The 23,885-nt window shown below is 44.8% G+C and overlaps 1 pseudogene; it reads left to right on the top strand.

The window, feature by feature from the left end:
- Positions 1–18,371, top strand: part of LOC141147257 (band 4.1-like protein 5) — an 83,214-nt pseudogene extending 64,843 nt beyond the window's left edge.
- The last annotated feature ends 5,514 nt before the right edge of the window (positions 18,372–23,885 follow it).

A 23,885-nucleotide genomic window follows, 5' to 3' on the forward strand; every position in this document is an offset into this window, starting at 1 on the left:
ACTCTCCTCTCCCCTTGCATTCTCTATAGAATTAAATGAGTAATGCAGAAGGCAGAGTGGATCTCTTAGTAACAGTCATACTTACAAATGAGTGAAACCTGTTGATATAAGGAAACCAGATGTAGTCGGTACCCGCCCTGAAACCTTGCCATGCTTGGACAGAGCTTCCCGTGTATTTCCAGAGATATGGACCGGTGAGTAGTATTTGGAATATTTTTGCTAATGTGAGGTTTTCCACCACCAATGCACCACCAACACGCAGAGTGCTGCAGAAATTGGCGCCTCCTGAGGGGGGAATACAGAGGCGGCAGCACATGGCAGGTCAGCACAGCCGGAAGCTTGCTCTTCCTCGCTGCAGCCCGTTACTCAGTTTTCTCCCACTGCCCCTCCACAGCTTTGTAGGATTGATGGACAGCCAAGAACTGCTGGAGAGTAGCCTGGATGAAGTGTTTGCTCTGCCGGTGGGTCCCGCCCCTGGACTGGAGGGGGTGGGTCTGACCTTCTCAAACCCTGCTTAGAGGAGAAGCCTGCGGAGCAAGTGGACATCCTGCCAGGTCAGTGATCACTAACAGTATTGCTCTATATGCAAAACCTTTCCTAGAAGAACTATGATGGGGGGGGGGGCAGAGACTGGAATGTGAAAAGGATGAAGGCACCATAAATCTATAGAAATGGTCTATAAATTCTGTATAACAACAAAGGGGGTTCTGAGCTGCTAATTCACTGCTGGAGTGGGGGGTACAAGGGGATCTGAGCTGCTCAGTCACAGTCACTGCTTGGGGGGGGGGGGGGGTCACAGGGGGATCTGAGCTGCTGAGTCAGTCACTGTTTGGGGGGTACAAGGGGATCTGAGCTGCTGAGTCAGTCACTGCTTTGGGGGGGGGTCACAGGGGGATCTGAGCTGCTGAGTCGGTCACTGCTTGGGGGGGGGGGGTCACAGGGGGATCTGAGCTGCTGAGTCGGTCACTGCTTGGGGGGGGGGTCACAGGGGGATCTGAGCTGCTGAGTCGGTCACTGCTTGGGGGGGTTAGAGGGGGATCTGAGCTGCTGAGTCGGTCACTGCTTGGGGGGTCACAGGGGGATCTGAGCTGCTGAGTCGGTCACTGCTTGGGGGGGTCAGAGGGGGATCTGAGCTGCTGAGTCGGTCACTGCTTGGGGGGGGTCACAGGGGGATCTGAGCTGCTCAATCAGTCAATGCTTGGGGGGGGTGGGGGGAGTGGGTGCTTAGGGGGATCTGAGCTGTTTAAAGCACAATTTAGATAACTTCAGAGCTTCTACCTTGATATTTGAGGCTGACTTGTTCCACAAGACTTGTAGTTACAGATATCTTGGCATTTATTTTAATTCTGTTTAAGAATGTGCATAATTTTAAGGCCCGTCGCCTGACCACACATTCACTTTAAGCTCAGAATTGAGAATAGTTGGTGACAGCGCCTTATAGTTCATAATGAGATTGTGTGCATTTCGGACGGGTCAGAGTAACAGAGTCATTTCAGAGGTACAAAGGACAAACTCCTGCCATATATAAACAAACAATAATCCAGCGCTGTCTGGTAATGATAGATGATGATTATGTGGGATGGAGGGGGAGGGGGGGATGGAGACCGCAATAAATGCTTTACAGGCTGAAACCATTCAAATTCTTTTAGTTGATGTCACGGCTTATGATTGTGGTTATTTTCCAGCATCTGAAGACGTGACTGTCAAAGTGAACAACATGGAGGCCAATAACGGGGCCCTTCCTGCACCAAGATATAACATCAATGTGAACGTCGGAAAACAGGTACAGCACCTCCGACTGTCCAAAGATCCAGCAAGATCCATTCCACCGGAATAGTAATGCAGACATAGACTGTGGAGGTGTAGCGTGGACACTTGCTCATCACTGACATGTTTTATCTGCCCCACATGGAAGGCTTTTTGTTTTTAGTTTCTTAACTTTTTTTTTTTTTTTTTTTTTTTTTTAGTAATTTGTTAAAAACCATAGCGAACTATAGAGAGAGTGGAAGAGATTTGACGGCTCGCACTAAATCTTCCTTCAGGTTATCATGTCAATGAGGCCAGTTCGTGACTTTCTCTGCTCCCTCTTATACAGCACCATGTGACATCACTTCTTATCAAACTATCAGTACCAGTTGACCCAATCCTGTGTTGGTGACCTTAACTAAACATGACGTTCCACTTGTATGTTCTGATAGGCTGGCTTTCCACTCCTCTCAGGGAAGCCATTGGTGACAACAACCTCCCATCACGAGAAAACCGTGTGTGTGGAAAGGGCAAAACTGTCTCAGCCCGGGCTCCGTCTAGGCCACACCCCAATGTGTTTCGCCCCACCCATGGGGCTTAATCATGTGGGCGGAACGCATTGGGAGTGTGGCCTGAACAAGAGCCCAGGCTGAGGCTGTTTTTCACTTTTCGCACACAGAGTTTTGTTGTGATGTGCGGTTGTTGGGACTTTTCTTTCTTCACATCAATATCCACGGAGCTGCGAAGAGCTCTGTCCCTGCCTGCACTCCCCAGCGGATAACTGCAAATGAGGACCTGTTGGCGCCTTGAGCAGAACGCTTAGTTTTGGCCTAGGCCATAATTCCAATGCCTCTTCCATCCTATTTCAGGTTTTGACTACTCCCGCCCCACCATGAATTATTTCCAGATCCTCCTGGTATATCGGTATAATAAAAATATGAATAGCAACAGGTGACCACTTTTATTGCCAGCTGAACATATAAACTGTAATACCTAGACAAGCGTTCCATTCCATCCCATTAAACTGAGGTTGTACATTTTGAAGAATTTTCCAAAAGTTCTAGCTGGTTGACTATTTCCTGATAAGTCTGGTCTTCTATTTCTAATGCTGTAAAAAATAAGTAAAGGTATAGGTCCTCGTCTTTATTAAAAGCTCCCTGACAGATTTAAAGGCCAACATGACCATAACAGGTCCTCAACCCTTTGCTTTACTCTTCCCTTTGTCTACATTTTTCAAGGTTTCCTGTTTCACTCAAAGCCTGGCAAGCCCATTCTTTCATCCCGTCCCATCCTATATTCCCTCATATAATGGCACAGTCTGATCCATGGCCTTGTGTGTTGTAGGAGGACTCAGTGAAGCTGGTGGAGAAATGTCTCAATAATAAGATTGAGGCTCCATTGTCCACTCCGATCTGGCTGCCCCTTGACATGAAGAGCAATATTCTAAAAGCCCAGGCCGAGGCTGAACACAAGGTGAGGGTTTGGCTCGTGGAAAATGTCCGTCAAGTGAACTTCTATCATTGTGTATCTACAGAGAATGCCCTCTGTTGTGATAACCCTCTAATGATCATACCATTGGCTTATTTACAAAGTCTATAGAGAAGCCTTTCCCAACCTTTTTTGACATGAAGGAACCCTTGAAATTACATTCCAGGTTCAGGGAATCCCTGCTAATATGTATTATAGCTGCAGCTCCCTGTACATTAGTGTAATAGTAAATGGGAAGACCGCCCCTCACGCTGGTGCTCCAGTGGGCAGGCATGAGCAGGAGGATACCGGAGAACTAAATAAGCACTTTAGTCCCATGGGCTACTACCTTCTTATTGTGAGGACTCAGAAATTAGAACATTGTTCTTTGTTGTGACTTTATACAAAGAAAATAAGCCAACATGTTTTGATGATCCTCGCCTCCTTCATCAGGACTGAGCAACTCTTCTCTCCAAACTCTGCACATATATAGTTACATAGTTAATCTGGTTGAAAAAAAGACCAAAAAGTTCATCCAGTTCAACCAACAGAGAAAAAAAAAAAAAAAAATTCTCGTTATGTTTGTGTTGCAGATCACTAGAGATGATTTGGGGATCAGTAACAAGAATCTAATCATTGAAGATCCATCTCCCAGGTCAGTGCCCAAAATCCCATTCCCCCCCCCCCCCGTGGTCATCCTGCAGGGGGAATCTTGTGTGTGTGTGTATGTATATATAATATATATATATATATATATATATATATATATATATATATATATATATATATATATATATTATCTATCTTTATATATATCTCTCTATTAGATTGTAAGCTCTTCTGAGCAGGGCCCTCCTAATCCTCTTGTATTTTATTGTATTGTAACTGTACTGTCTCCTTTTATATTGTAAAGCACTTTGTAAACTGTTGGCGCTATATAAATTCTGTATTCTTTTTATATATATATATATATATATATATATATATATATATATATATATATATATATATATATATATATATATATATATATATATATATATATATATATATATATATATATATATATATATATAATATAATATAATATATTATATATATATATATATATATAATCAGTCACACATTTTTTTTTTTCCTAGGGGGGTAACTGTGAAGCTGAATAATCTCGTCCAGCCACAGGAATTTCCAGAGCTCCGTGAGACCCCGCCTCCTGCGCAGTGTCTTTTCCTAACGTGAGTACCATTTTTGGCCAATCAAGGGGGGAGTCTTTGAGTACCAATTGCATTGCCTGCTGCCAAAGCTGGTTCATCTCTGTATCTTGGCTAATAGAATTCTCCTGTACATCTGTGAGATTCACTACCTCATCTGGCTCAAGAAAAACATTTAACAAAAGCTATAATTAAAGAGGACCACACACATTGCAATCGGACAGTGTCCTCCTATTACACAATTTTAAGGAGATTATATACCCCTGTGGCCCTAGGGCCACATGTGGCCCTTTGGTGTTTGCAGTGTGGCCCTCGGACCCAGCAGTCAGCAGTGGGAGTTTTGATTTGTAATGGGTCTGTAATGCCTGTGATCAGCTGCAGTTTCGTGTAACAGCCTCTGGCTGCTTGACTCCAGCCTCTGGCTGCTTGACTCCAGCCTCTGGCCGCCTGACTCCAGCCTCACAATCTATGACCATCTCCTCTTGTACTGTAAATCTTCAGTCTTTGAAAGTCTTTTTTTTATAGCAATACATTTAAAAAATATTGTATGCGGCCCTTTGGTGATATCAGGGGCCACATTTGAGACCCCATCTATCTTGTAAGTTGACAACCACTGTTCTATACTATTGAAACCTTTTGTTATATCTGTTTGATCAGCACAAAAAAAAGCTGATCCTGCCAGAAGTCCAATGAGCACTTAAAATAGTTGCTAACATGAGATATGAACAAAGCCTATCTCTCTCTATAGTGTGTACTTGGTACTAGGGCAAGGTCGTCTGGTGCCCATAGTGAATATACCACACTGTGCTCTCCCCTCCTGATAAGCATTGTATCCACAAAATCCCCCCCCAAAAAATGAAAGCACTAATCTGCATGCTTACCCCCTAAACATAAATTCCCCCCTCCACGTACAAATCCCCAAGTATCAATGGGGATCCTGGGAGGAGATGGGGGCGGGGTTAGCAAGCCCTGCACAATCCCAATGCAGAAGCGCGGCAGTAGCAGGAGGAGCTAGAAGGAAGAGAGAGCACAGCCTGCACCTCCTCCCAGCTCTCTCCTCCTCTCCAGACTTGGCTTGTCTCTTCCAGCACTAAGTTTACAGAAGTAGTGATGCTGCTGTCATTACTCCTCTCCTTGTGGCACCCCCCCACCTCACATGATATCACAGCACCCAGGGCAGCCCATCCCCCCCCCCCCCCAACCTTGTCCCTGCACTGTGTACTTGTTTCAAATAAGAGCACTGATTGTCATTTCTGTCTGCTGCCTCCTTCCTCTGCTATCTGCATGAGTCACTTCTGACAAGTTTTCCTGACATCAAGAGCAAAAAGGTGACAGGGGAGGGACTTCCAGCTGATTGAGAGGCCGAGCTCTGTTCCTGTGTGCTATTTGGATGGGGGTGTCTCCCTTCCCTCCAATCAGGTCGCAGAGCTCAGTGAGGAGAGCTCTGAGTAGTGTAACTTTAGCTCCCATCCCTTTTTTTTTTACCGCTCAGACAAGCTTTATAAATTCAGCACTTTGAACCGATGTAGAGAAGACTGCAGATAAACAGGTACAACTTGTGTAGGAGGATTTGCTTCATCTCTGTGCATCTCCGGAGGACAGTCCCTTCACTGGGGATATGGAGGGTTTACAACCACTTTAACTTCCTGTAGAGAACTGACAACACGTTGCCTCTGTCCTCCCTAAGCAATGTTTCCAACCCTTGTTGCTTGTGTTATAAGACTTCATTATGTATGGGCAGAGTGCCCTGAACTCGTTCCTCCCCAATCTGACATGTAACACAGGATGACCCCAAGTGACCCATGGAGGTGGCATAACCGGTTTGTTGTGATTTTCCCATCACCCGAGGCACGCGATGTTGCTGGCAGTAAAATGATAAAAGTTACAGAAATGTATTTTACGGGCGTCGTGTCTTCAGATATATTGCAGGGTGATTGTTACTTTATTACATTTTGTGATTTGTTGATAATCTGTGAAAATGTCTTGAAGGTCACAGAAGTCCTTTGCTTCCAAGTGTCGTCATATATTTGTCATCCTAAAGTGAACCTTTCCTCTCCAAACAAAACAACAAGTTGGCATGAAAAATGTTCTGTAATCTCTTTACCTATAACACCCTCCTACACCGGCTGTAATTGGTTACAGGCGCCGGGATTGTTTAGTTTGGTCTGCTGGAGATTCCACAGGCTGGGAGTTTGATTGCCTCTCCCTGACACTCTAGGAGAAGTTTCTGGAGATTAAAGTAAGAGAATTTTAAAATACCTGGCCTGAAAATTTTGTAGGACCTAGAGCTGCACGATTCTGGCTAAAATGAGAACCACGATTTTATTTATTTATATATTTATTTATTTTAATTCATTAATGTGTATTTCCCTTTATCGTCTTTCAGGACAGCACCTTGAGAGCGTGGCTCCACCCACTTGACAGGAAACACACCTCCACCAAACTTTAAAAGGAGGCTCCTTCCCACTTATCAGTTTATGTGTTTCCTCCGGCGGGAACACATGTGGGAGTTTGGAGCTCTCAAGGTTCTGTCCTGAGAGAACAGGCTCCCTACTCCACTATTTTTTTACCTACCTCAGGAGAGCCGATTCCTCCCATTTTCCACAGGCTTACGGGTGCCGGGTGGATGGGCTCCTTCTCCCTCGTCAGTGCTCGGGGAGAGCCAGGACTGCTCCGGGTATTGCTGCTCCCAGGCAGGGGCGTCAGGCATGTCAGGCATTTTTGTTTGTTTTTCCCTTGCCTGCACTTGTTTTTTCCCTGACGCCGCCGCCATCTTGGAAAGGGCAGTCAGAGGACTGCATCCGCCGGATGTGAGGTATCCGGAAGTGGGGCGGCATCCATGGAGCAGGCGCCAGGCGTCATTTCCGCCGGAAGCGCAGGGGGAGGAGGGAGGAATAGGTCTGGTGCCTATTTATTGCCGGTTCCGGTCCGGTGCACAGGTGCTATTGGAGTCCGGAACCGGCGTTTTCGCCACAGGCATCACGCTGCTGCCTCAGCATGGATTCAGGAACCGCAGCGAGTGGAACAGGCACAGGCACCAGCAAGGCCCAGGTAAGGAGCAGACTATAGTTTCTGCTCAGCTTTACTGTGGGGTCTCTCTCTAGCCCTCTTCTCTCTAAATGTTAGTGAAGTTTGAGGGTATTTTTTCCCCCTGGTGGCGGAGGGGCCTGTCAGGGCACATGAGTCTGATAGCTTTTCTCACTGTGCACCTGTGGTGAGCAACCTTGAGTAATCAGGTTGACTCTAAAAGATGGTTTGTCTTTTTTCTCTCTCTTTTTTTTCCTTTATCATGGCAGGCCAAGAGCTCTGACCCTGAGATTAGAAAGAAATGTCCTTCATGCAAAATTAAGTTAAATGAAGGCTGGAAAAAGGCTTTATGTCAAGCATGTATTGACTCCTTGGTGAGGGAAGAAACCACTTCCGCATGCAGTGATCTAATCGCATCTGCTAAAAAGGAATTGGATGCTACCATTCAATCCTTCAGATCCTCACTCACCTATCCATCTGCAAGTCAGCCCACTACCTCACAGTCCTCTCAAGGCTCACTGTTAGTCCCGGCAGTAGAGGCAGAAATGGGTCCTCTGAACCGGGAAGGGCTTTCCCCATCCCATTCTAATATATATATATATATATATATATATATATATATATATATATATATATATATATATATATATACACACACACACACACACACACACACACACACACACACACACACACACACACACACACACACACACACACACACACACACACACACACACACACACACTTGTGAGAAATTATTTACATTTAGTTTGGGTACTATGTTGCATGACTGCCCAATCGCTAAGTTAAAGAAGTGCAGTGCCAAACTGCAAAAAAATGGCCTGGTCATGAAGGGGTTAAAATCTTCCAGAGCTGCAGTGATTAAATAGTCTGGAACCCAGGGGAGAGGGGCTTCCCCCGAGTAGGAAGGGATCTGAGAGCTCCGGGGGCTGCTCTTCCTGGGACACTTGTGGGCTGGACACTGGACTGTTTTTCTTGTGGCTGCATCCATGGGCTGTGTATGTTCTAGGACCCCGTGAGTTGAGCCTCTTCACTGAGTTGAGCCTCTTCACTGGTGCTGAAGGTTTTTCATGGTCCCCAGCCCTGAAATGAGGACTACTTCAGTCTCCTCTCACTTGCTCTACACTTTGCTGCATGGTCCCCAGCTGTGCACTTATAGCCTGTTCTAGCTCGCTGCTCCTGCTACTTGACTACGTAATTGCTATTCTGCTACTAAGATAGAAGTGTCCTGCATTAGCAATCGGTTTCATTTTGGAGTTTCCTGCACCACTCCCAGAAGCCCTCCCAAGTTCTACTAGCAATAAATTTAATTTAAATAAAATATTAAAAAAAAAAAGAATCTTCAGCATCTGAAGTGTCTGGGGGTGTCCTGGTCCCCCGATGCACCCCAAATACTTCTGTACCAGCCTCATTGTGTTCTATTCAGCCCTTTGTTCCTGTGACAGCTGAAATAATTGTTTTTGTTTTTTCCTTTTCCAGAAACTTTGGGAGCCAGGAATTCAAAGAACCTAAACTTGAAAACACCTCAACTCCATCCGTGGCATCAGAAGATGCGTCCACCGTAAAAGTGGGTGGAGCCAGTGATTTTTGTATTTCTGGTTTTAACATTTTTATGGGATGCATAAAGAGCAATGCCCCAAGTCAGAGTGTATTAGGGAGCAACTGCTATCCAGTATGTGTGATCTGTAGCGTGTGAGAGGGCCCTGTAAAACGGGGGTCCCCAAGACAGTTCAACCAATGAGCCAGCATACACTGGGGACCAGACAGTCGTCAGAAGTAATAAATATGTCCCTGCGTTGGAGGCCGGTGGAAGTTCAGTTTCCCTTAATCAGAGGGAGCAATGAGTACTTCTGCATCGGTAATCAGTTGATGTATAACCTGTTCCTGTGTCAGAAGGGCATGGTTAGTACCCTGTTTCCCCAAAAATAAGACCTAGCATGATTGTCGTTGATGGCTGCAATATAAGCCCTACCCCCCAAATAAGCCCTAGTTAAAGTCCTTGTAGGTCTTATTTTCAGGGTAGGGCTTATTTTCGGGGAAACAGGGTAGGGCTTATTTGGGGGTAGGGCTTATATTGCAGCCATCACCAACAGTCACGCTAGGTCTTATTTTCGGGGAAACAGGGTAAGCGTAAAAAAAAAAAAAAATGACCTTCTCATTGAAGAGGTTGGACTACAACAACCAGGGGGCTGTAACCGGCACATGAGTCGTAGCTTGGGAACCGCTGATGTAAAGTGTGAGTCTTCTGTAGCAAAATGTATGGTATGTAGCGGTTTCCAGAGTGTGTGGATGTTATGTAGTGTATGGAAATGTCCTGTATGGCGTGTGGACCTTCTGTAGCATGTTCCAGTGTATGGAAGGGTATCCCGAGTGTGTAGTAGATTCTGGTGTATGGAAGGGTCTGAGAAGTATGTGGACCTTCTGTAGGGTATTGTATGGATGGGTCTCCAGAGTGTGTGGATGTTATGTAGTATATGGAAATGTGTGCAGAGTTTGTGGACCTTTTGTAGCATGTTCCAGTGTATGGAAGATTCCTCTGAGTGTGTGGTAATTCTGTTGTATATTCTAGTGTATGGAAAGGTCTGTGGACCTTCTGTAGCCCGTTGTATGGATGGGTCTCCAGAGTGTGTGGACATTCTGTAACGTACTGCAATGTATGGAATAGTCTGTAGAGGGTGTGAACCTTCTGTAGCATACTGTAGTGTTTGGAAGGGTCTGTAGAATGTGGCCCTTCTGTTGCATACTGTAGTGTATGTATGGGGTTTGTAGAGTGTGTGGACATTATGTATTTTATAGTGTATGGAAGGGTCTATTGAGGACCTTCTGTAGTGTATGGAGGTGTTTGTAGAGTGTATGGAACTTCTGTAGAATATTGTGGGGTATGGGAAGGGTCTGTAAACTCTTTGGACATTCTGTAGCATGCTATAGTGTATGGAAGGTTCTCTACAGTGTGCGGACATTCTGTAGTGTGAGTAGGAATCTGTAGAATATGTGGACCTTCTGTTGTGTATAGAAGGATCTGAAGAGTGTGTGTACCATCTGCAGCATACTGTATTATATGGAGGGGTCTGTAGAGCATGTGACCCCTTTGTAGCATACTGTAGTGTATAGAGGGGGTTGTAGAGGGTGTGGACTTTCTGTAGGGTATTGTAGTGTATGGAAGGGTCTCCATAGTGTGTGTACATTCTGTAGTGTATGGGGGGATCTGTAGAGTGTGTACATGGATTCACATTGTAGTGTATAGAAGGGTCTGAAGAGTGTGTGGTCCTTTTGTAGGGAATTGTGTATGGAAGGGTCTGTAGAACGTGTGAACCTTTTTGTATTGTAGTATATGGAGGGGTTTGTAGAGTGTGTGGACATTATACTGTATGTATATTGTAGTGTATAGAAGGGTCTGAAGAGTGTGTGGACCTTTTGCAGCATAGTGTATGTATGGGGTTTGTATATATGTGTGTGTACATTATGTATATTAATGTAGCGTATGGAAGGGCCCTGTAGAGTGTGTGGACCTTCTGCAGCATATTGTATTGTATTGAAGACTCTGTAGAGCAGGGATGTGCGATTTAGCAGACCTCCAGCTGTTGCAAAACTACAAGTCCCATCATGCCTCTGGGTGTCATGCTTGTGGCTGTCAAGTTTGCTATGCCTCAAGGGACTTGTAGTTCTGCAACAGCTGGAGGTCCGCTAATTGCATATCCCTGCTGTAGAGTATATGGACCTTCTGTAGCATACTGTAGTGTATGGAAGGGTCTGTAGAGCATGTGGCCCTTCTGTAGAAAACTGTAGTGTATCACAGGGTCTGTTTTGTGCGGCCCTTCTGTAGGGTAGAGTAGTGTATGGAATGGGCTGCGGAGTGTGCGTCCCTTCTGTAGCATAATATATGGGAGGGTCTGTAGAATGTTGACCTTCCACACCATATTGTATTGTATGGAGGAGTCTTTAGTGTGTGTGTGTGTGTGTGTGTTGACCTTTTGTAGCATATTGTAGCATAACAGACATATCAGCCTGGATGTCAAACCACTTCCTCAAACTTAATCTATCTAAAACTGAGCTCTTAATATTTCCTCCCCCACGTGCCCCCTCCCCTGACTTCTCTGTCAAGATCAATGGCACATCTATCAGTCCGTCTCCACATGCCAGGGTGCGAGGGGTAACCTTAGACTCTGAACTGTCCTTTCAGGCTCACATACAATCCTTGTCCAAATCATTCCGCCGCAGCCTATGCAACATTTCCAGAGTATGCCCCTTTTTGACTAATGACACCACCAAGCTTCTAATTCACTCCCTGGTTATCTCTCACCTCAACTACTGCAACTCACTCCTCATTGGATTACCTTTACATAGACTATCCCCCCTTCAGTCCATAATGAATGCCGCTGCTAGACTCCTCCATCTTACCAACCATTCAGTGTCCTCCACCCCTCTCTGCCAATCCCTCCACTGGCTTCCACTCACCCAACGAATAAAATTCAAAGTACTAACAATAATTTACAAAGCCGTCCATAACTCTGCCCCCAGCTACATCACTAACCTAGTCCCAAAATACCAACCAAGCCGATCTCTTCGGTCATCCCAAGACCTCCTACTCTCTAGCTCCCTTGTCACCTCCTCCCATGCTCGCCTCCAGGATTTCTCCAGAGCTTCTCCCATCCTTTGGAACTCCCTACCCCAATCTGTCCGACTGTCCCCTAATCTATCCATCTTTAGGCGATCCCTGAAAACCCCTCTCTTCAAAGAAGCCTATCCTGCTTCTAACTAACACTGTTTTACTTCCTCCATCAGCTCATCCCCCCCACAGCTATTACCTTTTGTATCAACTGACCCTTCCTTTTTAGATTGTAAGCTCTAACGAGCCGGGCCCTCTGATTCCTCTTGTACCAAATTGTAATATAACTGTGATGTCTGCCCTCATGTTGTAAAGCGCTGCGCAAACTGTTGGCGCTACATAAAACATGTATACTAATAATATTGTATGGAACAGTCCTTCTGAGTGTGTGGTCCTTCTGTATCGTACTGTTGTGTATGGAAGGCTCTCTCTGTAGAGTGTGAGGACATTCCACAGTGTATATTATTCTGTGGAAATGTCTGTCTATAGCAGGGGTGTCAAAATAGTGGCCTTCCAGCTGTTGCGAGACTACAAGTCCCATCATGTGTCTGCCTGTGGGAGTCATGCTTGTAACTGTCAGCCTTGCAATGCCTCATGGGATTTGCAGTTTTGCAACAGCGTAGAGTGTGCAGAACTTCTGTAGCGTACATCTAGTGTGTGTGGAAGGGTCTGCAGTTTGTAGAAGTTGAGCACTTTCTCTAGTTTGCTCAGCAGACTGTAAAGTTCCGCTCTTCTTTACTTGCTGAGTGGTCGCATTTCTGTGATGTCTGCGACGTGTGAATGCTAATTATAAACCATGGCACCTGTCTGGATTCTCTGAAAGCTACAGGACCGAGACAGAAATAACACCGTTTGGAAAAGGGAAATAAAAAGGGTCCTATTTCATTAGCTTGTAGAATAAAAACCTGTTTGAGCTGTCCATGCTGGTTTAGTAAGACTGAGCCAGGTGTCCTTCCAAAATTAATAGAGGATAGCACCTATTTGTAGTTCTTTTTCCTTCAGATCACTTTTCAGCTTTGGCTATTTAAATTTATTTATACATTTTGATTACAAAGTGATTATTTTTTTGTCTGTTGCCACTTTCGTAGAGCCCCACTGAAGATCTGGATAACCTTCTGGCTCTGCTCACTGAGAATCTCATTGACCTCACCGACATGGCTCCAGCCCCCACCACCCCTCCGGTAACTGAGTCGAATTTTATGTCTATAATTCTATATCCTTCCACTAAAGTCGTCTGATTTGACAATATTTTGGCTCCTCACAGATGAGCTGACCTCTTCCATTCTCTTGGCAGGTTCCATTGTACACAACCATCACACCCCGCTGGATCGTACCAGTAAGTGCAATATATAAAGAGCAGCTTTCTCACCCAAGCCTTTCCCTCTTTCTGGTGGTGGAGGACTTCTTCCATCTGGTGGTGGAGGACTTCTTCCATCTGGTGGTGGAGGACTTCTTCCATCTGGTGGTGGAGGACTTCTTCCATCTGGTGGTGGAGGACTTCTTCCATCTGGTGGTGGAGGACTTCTTCCATCTGGTGGTGGAGGACTTCTTCCATCTGGTGGTGGAGGACTTCTTCCATCTGGTGGTGGAGGACTTCTTCCATCTGGTGGTGGAGGACTTCTTCCATCTGGTGGTGGAGGACCTCTTCCATCTGGTGGTGGAGGACCTCTTCCATCTGGTGGTGGAGGACCTCTTCCATCTGGTGGTGGAGGACCTCTTCCATCTGGTGGTGGAGGACCTCTTCCATCTGGTGGTGGAGGACCTCTTCCATCTGGTGGTGGAGGACCTCTTCCATCTGGTGGTGGAGGACCTCTTCCATCTTGTGTAACTGGCAGCTACAAATGTTTCCCTATAGTGTGGATCTAGGTTGTGTTTCCTCCTCCTTGTGTAGGAAACAGTGACCTGTTTCCCTAACGATCCTTCCAGGGTGGATACAATCTGATCTTTGCTGCATTGATTTGGCAGCTTTGATCTTGGTTGGATGGCATTATACCTCAATACCCACAAACCCACCACTACATTCCCAATGAATCATGTGAAATGTAGTTCTTTTTTTTGGCTGCTTTTTGGACCCCCCCCCCCCCTCTCTCCAGGCACCCGAGAACTCTACAACTATTGGCTGTGAAATTTATGTCAGACAAAATGAAAAAAGCAGTATGACTGATAAATTGTACTGCATTTTTGTAGCGCTTGAGGACAGAGCTATTTGTGAAACGAACGCTGGGTCCTGCAGTTCTACTGTAATGAACTGCAAAAAGACAGGAGTTTTAGAAGACTTCTCTACTCCACCCAAAACTAAAAGTGAATATTTGGCTTTAGATGCATTTATAAGCTGAGCCATGCCAAACCATCTATCCCTCTTTTCTGTACTAATCATCAACCACCTTTTTCAAATCTTCCATAAGTCATTCTTTGTGCTTCCTTCTGTGCTCTAAGCAAGCCTTTCTCAACCCTTTTACCCCAGAGGAACCCTTTAAAAATAGTTTTTAGGTCTCAGGAACCACTGCTAAAACCAATTTATTGCTGGTCAGTGGCAAGAATCGCCCCTTACATTGGTGGTCAGCGGGGAGAATGCCCCCTTACAGTAGTGGTCAGCGGGGAGAATGCCCCCTTACAGTAGTGGTCAGCGGGGAGAATGCCCCCTTACATTGGAGGTCAGCGGGACGGGATGAATTTGGAAGTCAGCGGGAAGAATGTTTCTTACATTGGAGGTCAGCGGGACAGGATGAATTTGGAAGTCAGTGGGGAGAATGTTCCTTACATTGGTGATCAGTGGGGAAAAAGTACCCCCAATGGTCACACGTAATGCCTCCTTTACCGACAACTGAAAGGATCATTGGTGTTATGCTGCCTCCATTAAGTTACCATGGACATGAAGCTAGATGGGCACCATTGGATAGAAGTCAATCAGCCACAGTGCAAGGAACTCCTAGCAACCTCTGGACCCCCAGGGTTTTATGTAACCCCTTTTGTCAACGGCTACTCTAGGCTTGATTGATTTCTGCGTTTATTTATTTATTTTTTTTTAGTTTTGTCTTTGTACGTCTGTATCTGACCCCTCTCCATCCTCCCATTCCGCAGAGTGCACTTGTATCTAACGGACACCTCACAGGAGATACCAACCTTCCCGCTAAAGTCCTGAATAACACAATGGATCAATTACCTGCCGCAGTAGAGTCTCCGATCATTTCACCTCCACCCACTGCAACCGCAAGGTCAGACGTCACAACATCGCCTGGTTTTATTGGGCGTTTTGTCTTCTCCAACCAAATTTAATTTTTAAAGCTCATTCATTTTATTCGTATTTTCTCCACAGCGCGATGGTTACTGAAGAACCGCCCAGACCGCGATGTCTACTCACCACCGAGCTGTAATTGGGAGGAGATGGAATCTCATATTTATACTGTGACGTGAAGTGGAACCAGATAGACAGAACCTGAAAGATGTCAGCAGAAAGGATGCTGGGAGAAGCTACTGATTGGCCAATTGACTGACGACCTGATGGTTTCTTTTTCTTAAAGCAATACACTGGAATTTTCTGTGTCTGATCCTCTTTGGTTTCCGGAATTTTGAGGGATTTTTATTACCCTTCTACTATGAGCCGCTCTCGGGATCTATGCGATTTTAATGGACAGCTTTATGCTTCTGATCTCCAGAGATTGTGGTCCAGTGCGGCGTTGTGTGCCGCTTTGGGACGATGGGATCCTGTGGACTTTTCTAGAACTGAGCCGGAAAAGAAACGACGATTTATATCGCTGTGTGTCCCAATGCCAGGGGCTTACCTGACTGTTATCTTGTTACAATTGTTTTTAGGGATTTTATATTCCGTGACATTTTTAATTTCATCCTGTCCTGTAGAATTTTTTATGTTTTTTTTTTTTTTTTTTTTTAAATTTTAGAATGAACCGACAGTCGCTTTAAATGCAGCCAATACGGTGCTTGCAGTTAGAATTGTCAGGGGCGTGGCTTGCCCATATTAGAATCATGAGAGTTGCCCATATTTGTATTCCATTGGTTGGTATATTTTGAAAGGAAACCTTTTGCTGGTGAAATTATGGAGCAATCATTGACGACCTCTCCTGCAATGTTAATATTTCTGTAATTATTGTCCTCTGGCTTTGGCTGCATCTAAATTATGATTTCATTGGCGACAAGTGGGGTAAAGACCCGGACCCCCCTTTTTTAACTGCAGCCAGCAATGGTTGCTAACATATCTCCAATGGGTTCCTTATAATGTCTCATATCAAGAATGGGGAGGATAGGTCTTGTGCATATTAAAGGTTACAATAGAAATGCAAAGACTGCTGTCGCAGAGAGCTTCCCGAAAAATGCTAATCCTCTGGCTTGAGTAGGGCGTGATTCCCTAGCCCAGAACAAGCATGTAGAAAGTGAAGTTGGCTTGAAGTATTGACTGCAAAAAAAAAAAAAAAAAAAAAAACGCCAGTTGACTAGTCTGGTCAACTGTAGAAGCCTACATGGCTTCCATGACAGGTTCTCTTTAAGCATGTCCATTGGATGCACCTTACCCGGCATTACTACTACCACTGCCACCTTATCTAGTACCAAAGAAGTGGGCGGGGCTTGAAGGATGTAGCAAAGTTTGGAATTGTGAGAAGGGGAAATTTTTGAGATTGGGAAGATGGAGGAACGGTGTTAGGAAGACGGAGGATGACTGGAAGTGAAACTGTTACCTACCTGCTTATATATATATATATATATATATATATATTATATATATATATTCTGCAAAGTTGAACATAGAAAGTTGCGGCTCCAAACAGGGAGGAGACTGGTGGAATGCCGCCACACCATAGACTAGGCAAGAATATAGTGCCACACCAATGGTGCAAATATGGAGCTTATTCAACTAACAGCCCACTATATTCCAAACCTTCATCCAATGTATTTTGGGGATAAGGAGATACTCTCCTTTGTCAGGGCCTAAAAGGTTAATAAAGATGAATGTTGGGAGTAACGCACTTTGGGGACCACGAGACGTTTCCCTTTTTAGGGCTTTAAAGGTCAATAAAGAAGGTTGGAAGGAATGAAGTTTGGGGATCAGGAGCTGCCCCACCTTTTTATCTGGGCTTGAAAAGCTAATAAACATGGAGGTTTGGAGTAACGCATTTTGAGGAATAGGAGACCCACTTTCATCGGGTCCTAAAAGACTAATAAAGATGGAGGTTTGGAGTAACGCATTTTGAGCAATAGTAGACACCACCTTTTTTTTATTAAGGCCTGAAAGGTTAATAAAGAGGAAGGCTGGGGGGTAAAGCATTTCGGGGACCAGGACCCTCCCCCCCTTGATAAGGGTTTGTAAAGATGGAGGTTGCGAATAATGCATTTCAAGGAATAGGAGACACCCCCTTTTATTAGGGCCTGAAAGGTTAATAAAGATGGAGGTTGGGAGTAACGCTTTCCAGGGATGAGGGGGACGCCCAATTTATCAGGGCCTAAGAGGTTAATGGTTTAGAAGTAACACATTACAGGGACCAGGAGAATTCCCTCCTTCATCAGGGCTTAAAGGGAAGTTCCACCTTTCCCTCAAAAAATTTAAGTCAGCAGCTACAAGCTGGCTGGGCCCCTACTGTGCATGCGCGTTGCCTGGCTGTGCTCTCCTTCTGGCCCGACAGGAGGAGAAGGAGCGGGCCGGAATTCTGACGTACCGTGGCGCGGTCCGACGGAAGTGGGGAGAGGGTACCTGTCTAAAGCAGGTACCCGCTCCCCCCCCCGAAAGGTGCCAAATGTGGCACCAGAGGGGGGAGGGAGGAGACAGATAAGCGGAAGTTCCACTTTTGGGTGATACTCTGCTTTAAAAGGTTAATAAAGATGGCGGGTGGGAGTAGTACATTTCAGGGATGAGGCGTTGCCCCCTTTGTTGGGGTCTGAAAGGTTAGTAAAGATATAGTTAGGAGTAATGCATTTCAGGGACGAGGAGGCGCCCCTTTAATCAAGGACTGAAAGGTTAATAGATTGGGAGTAACGCATTTCAGGGACCAGGAGAATTCCCCCTTCATCAGGGCTTAAAAGGTTAATAATCCATGGAGGTTGGGGGTAATGTATTTTGGGACCAGGAGATGCCCCCTTCATCAGGTCCTGAACGGTTATTAAAGATGAAAGTTGGGAGTAAATTAAGAGAATGGATCTGCACCTCCAGCAACCTTCCCAGCCAAACTACCATTTCCAAGCCCTGATGAAGAGAGAACCTCCTTGTCTCTAAAATGTGTTGGAAGCAGGTATGGGATATATTGGACCATTTTAGTTGAATAAACTTGATGTTTGGAATCTTACCTTGGCTGTGGAGCTCCTTTTTTTTTTTTTTCCTGGTTCTAGCAGAACGTTTGGTAAACATGAGCTGCCTGCCCAGTGCTTTAATGCGTCTTAGACCCAATTCCGGATGAACCCATGGGCTCCATTCTAGGATCCAGCACCACTTACCTTTCCATTTAGCCATACCATAGAGGACAATTCCTTCTCCGACAGCCTTATGTTAAAGGACAGCCAAACGGTGAGAAACGCGTAGACCTTGTTGACCCAGCCCCCTGAAAAACTGGATTTTTTTTGTTACCATAAAATCCCTTTCTCTGAGTTCATTGATGGACACAGCTCTTCTGAATCTTGACAATAGGGCTATAGCGCCACCTATAGGAGTAGAACACTAGGCAGAAAAGAAACGCACCGCCTATGGGCAGTCCTGGCTGGTATAAAACCCCTTCTCTGCTATGGGCAATCCAGTTCACAAAGCAGTGCCAGAAGATGAACTCCATAGTGGGATGTGTGCTGTGTCCTTCAATGAACCCAGAGAAAGGCATTGTTATGGTGGGTAAAAAAAGAAAAGAAAATGTCACTTGCGTTCATTGATGGACGCAGTGCTGGGACAAGGTCATCTAGAGCCCAGGGCAAACATGCTAAATTGCACCCCCCCCTTCCCAAGATGTATGATTGTGTCGGCAAAAATCCCCCCCCGCCAAAAAAAACAAGCACTAATCTGCATGCTTACCCCTAAACATAAATCCCCCTTTCCTCCCAGTACAAATTCCCCCACCCCAAAATTTTTTCCCCATCCTAGCACAAATCCTCTATCCCTCAAATGTCCCCTCCAAGCACAAATTCCCCCTCCACTCCTAGCACACAATCCCCCCCCCCCCCCCAAATTTCCCCTCCTAGAACAAATCCCCCTCCCCCAATCATCCCTACTGTCAATTATATGACCTTTTCTAGCACACACGCACAAATCCTCTCCCCTCCAAATCCTCCCCTCTCCCCCGCCAAAATCACCACTCCTAGTGCACCCCCCCCCCCCCCCCCACAGAATTCACCCTGCCAACACAAATGCTTTCTCCCCAATCTGCTTGTGGTGCCCCCCCACCTCACATGATACCACAGTGCCCAGGGCAAGGTGCCCCTCATCCCAGCCGTGGACGGACACGGCTCTTCTGAATCTAGACCATGGGGATGTCCCAAAGCAGTGTCTCAACCAGGGGTTGGCAAACCAAAACCCGACCGCGTCAACCAGGCAATGCCACTTGCCTATAGCAGAAAAGGGGTTTTATACCAGCTAGGACTGCAGTCTCTTTCCGGCTTAGTGTCCTCCTACAGGTGGCGCTATAACCCTATGGCCAAGATTCAGATGAGCTGTGTCTGTCCAATGAACGTAAGAAATTCTTTGCCTGGCTGATTTACTATATTCTGAAACGCTGTCCGAGGTCGTTTTATACTGCGAACTTGTTCTGCATTGTTCACCCTCAAAGTACCCGACGCTCAGGTCACTGACCTTTTCAGCAAGAATTGAGCACTGGAGGTCTGCATGGTCCTCCGCAGTAGGGGATTGCTACATTGTAGAGAGAGCCATGTGTGCTGTAACTGATTATAAAGTGTGAGCTGGAGTTTGGCTTCATTTTGTTGGTGTATCTAAATCTGCTAGTCCATCTAACACTCCTCCCCGCCCCCCCCCCCCCCCCAGACTGACAATGCTGCTGTCCAAGGGTGCCCCCTATGCTCCTTCGGGGGGGGGGGGGGGGGGGGGCGCTGGAAACCAGGAGTTACTGGCCACAGATCACCAGCTGAAATTGGAGGGGACAAAGCCTTAAAAAAATAAAATAAAACTAATGCAGTCATCACATTGAAGGATTGTAAATATGACATTTTTGGTTTTGGGTTTTATAAAGCCACTTTTTTTTTTTTTTTTTAATTTGTGTCTCATTGGAGAAATTTACCTTCATTTCCTGTTCTGTAGATCTATTGGGAAATTAAAGAAATCCCCCCCCCCCAAAATTGAGAGAAAACCACTCTTAGAATCTCCCCAGATGGGGACATAGACAGCAATTAGAAACCTTTAGAAGTCATTAAGGGTATCACGACATTAGTGACTTTTTTTTTTTTTCCTATTGAATTAACAAAATAAGAACTTCAATGTGTTTTGGGTGTCCACACACCTCTCCCTTCACTAATGGGTATATATATATATATATATATATATATATATATATATATATATATATATATATATATATATATATATATATATATATATATATATATATATATATATATATATATATAAATTACACACACGTTCATACAGGAAAGTTTTTTTTATTTTATCTTTTATGAACTTGCATATGTTTTATACAACATGGTTTTTAGTTTTTTTTTTTTTTTTTTTTTTCAACTGTTCAACCTTGCAATGACTCGTGGGACTTTTCGTTCCACAGCAGCTGAAGGGCCATAGGTTGCACACCCGTGATTCCTAGCGCCTCTGTTGCATTTACTCTAGTAGTAAAAAAAACTTGACCGGGTATCTAACCCCTCACCACTCTATCCAAAACCAAAACGAGTTTTGGTTTTAGTTACACTAAACAATTGCTCTGAGTAGCTTTATGGGTGGATTTGCCACACTAGGATTACTGGTTAAATCAATTGAGTTTAATGTATCCATTTATTTATATATATATATAGTTTTCTTTTTTTATTTTTGATCCCCACCATGCAGCCAGGATTGGCAGTCGTTGGTTTGGAACGTACCCGGCTGTGGTCTTGTGTTGCCAGCGGAATCTCTCCATTTGCCGACATTGGCTGCATGGTGGGGACATTACAATGATCTGACACTTCCACGAGGATTTAATTCCATCACATCTGTAATCATTTTCCCATAGAAGGAAAGGAGCCGTGACGTTTCTATTAAGTATTTTACACAGACTGTTGTACAGTGTTACATTGTTGTTACATTGTTTTGTTTTTGTTTTTTTTGTTTTTTTGTAATGTAAGGTTTTGCTGTCACTGCCACGTTTTATTGAATTTTTATAATAAGCTGATGTGTAGAGGCTGCCATTTGTATTTAAAACTAGAACCACCCACTGGGTATTTTTTGGGGCAGTCAATGATTGGTCAAAAGTACAATTTTAGCTCCAGATTTTTAGTATTGTGACATCGATTATTGTGGGCTTGTCCTCCTCCCCTGATCTCTGCACATTGCAGGGATTTTAACAAACTTTGTAGCAGATTCCTACCTTTTTGTTGCTCCGAAGAACTAGCTTGTTTGTTCCACCATGTCCTGACCAGTTCAGGGCTCAGTATACCTTTAAATTGTGAAATCGCCAAGTGATGGGAAAACTGTAGCCGACGCATTTTGGCGGGCCACGGAATCCCCCCTTCATCAGGGCCCAAAAATGGTTCCTAGAGTTCCAAAGTGTACTGTGCTGGAACCTTCCCAGATGGAGATCTTCAATGCAAACCTAGGAGGCTTGATAGCTGTGTGGTGGTGTTCTTGAATGCTTTGCCCCTGAAACGCATTGGAATACCATTCCCCCCATTGGTTGTGAGGTCACTGTCAAGAATTTAAAGATCTCTGGAGTTCTGAACCGATCGATTGGCGCTTAGTCTCTTCTGATTTACGTTCTTTTTTTTTTTTTTTTTATGTCTGTCAGAAACCATTAAATCAGACCGAGACAGAAGTACAGGTAAATCACACTTGTTTAAAAGTAAAAAGAACAAACGTAGTAAAAACAAAGCCAAAGTTCAGTAACCGGAACGGATAGTCAGCCAAGCCAGAAGTCAGGGATCAATGTAGTGGAACAGCAAGCAGGATCTGGAGTCAGAAGGGATGTCAGCAAAGCAAGTCTTTAAACAGGAACGCAGGAGATAGTCTCTTGTGATGTTGACCAAGGCGAAGGCAGAGATCCTCTGGGCTGAACGGCTTAAGTAGGCAGGACTGACGAGCAGGAAATCATCAACAGCTGAGTAACTGTGGAGAGAGATAGGAGGTGGCAATTAGCCGACAGCTGAGCGGCCAGCTCAGAGAAGGAAGGGCTGAGCCTGGCCCTGACAATGTCCTGGTTGGAGAAATTTCCCATCGCTTCCTGCTTTGACAGTAAATGAGAGAAAATCTCCCCAATAGGGGCCCAGAGATCCCCCTACTAAAAAAATAAATAAAAAGTTTCATCAAGTGACATCTGAGAGGTGCAGCACACATGAGGAACACCCAATCGGATTTCACGATCCACACACGGGTGCCTAGGCTCAGAGGATCCCTACGCACCAAAATGAGACCAATGGATGGCTTGAGCCGGAAACACTAACAATTTATTGGTGACTGGTTACAAAGGGGTGACAAAACAAAAAAACTGACGCGTTTCAGCTGGAGCTTTCATTGTAGCTATGACAGCTCTCGCTGAAACGCGTCAAATGATGTCACTCCTTTTGTAACCGGTTACCAATAGATTGTTATATGGACTTCAGTGTTGCCGGCTCAATCCAACCATTTAAAAAAAAAAAAAAAAGTTTTGGCCGGAGTTTGGTTATAAAACACTGGATGTGGCTTTTGATATCAATGTGAATCAGCCCTATGCTTGTGATTGGCTGAGAATGTTGACAAAGTTGGTGATCCCCTCCCCCCCCCCCCCCCTATACCTCATCCTGATGTTTTTACTTGTATCCTCTCTAGACCACTAACTGTCATTTTTACTGTTTTTGATATGTAAAAATTTTACTGTAGACAAAATTGTAATTTATTTTTGGAGAATGTATTGCCTTTTTTTTTTTGTTAAGGGGGGGGTTAATGTTAGCGTTAAAATGTATCACTAGTCACCTGAGAACGACTTTGGTTTGTATTGAAATGCATTCCAATATTGTGAATTCTGTTTTCTGATACTTTTCCTAAAATATACGAAAAATAAATCTCCGTCCGGCTCGGTCTCTGGATTTCTGTGCCTGTCATCGCAGATTTCGGTGTTGGATTTTACGCTCATGGGCGTAATAAAATACACCCGGCTAGGAGCCGGCGGAAAAGTCAAGCATATAAAAAAAATAACTAAATAAAAAAGCTTATTTTGGTGCATATTTACACCTGTATGGCTTTCCAGGGGTCTTCAAACTACGGCCCTCAAGTTGTTCAGGAACTACAATCCCCATCATGCCCAGTCTTTTCTGTGAATGTCAGCATTGTACAATGCCTCCTGGGACATGTAGTTCCTCAACAGCTGGAGGGCCGTCGTTTGACAATCCCTGCGTTTAGAGGAATATGTGTATAAACTCAAAAACAAAATGCTCTTTAGGCTATTTTCTCTCCTGAACAAATGCAGTAAAATTCAGCATCATGGCCACTAGATGGAGCTGAGGAGCACAGGAAACGCATGTCTAAGATATACAATGTAACCATTCTAGAGATCGCTAGATACATTTATTTTCCAATTCTTTCCCGCACCGGGGTGAGCAACCTTGGCACTCCAGCTATGGTGAAACTACAAATCCCATTATGCCTCTGCTCTCTGTGAGTCGTGCCTTTTTGGCGAGAGTTTTGCCATGTC

Source organism: Aquarana catesbeiana, linkage group LG06 (genome assembly GCF_042186555.1).
Source record: "Aquarana catesbeiana isolate 2022-GZ linkage group LG06, ASM4218655v1, whole genome shotgun sequence".
Classification (NCBI taxonomy): Eukaryota; Metazoa; Chordata; class Amphibia; order Anura; family Ranidae; genus Aquarana; species Aquarana catesbeiana.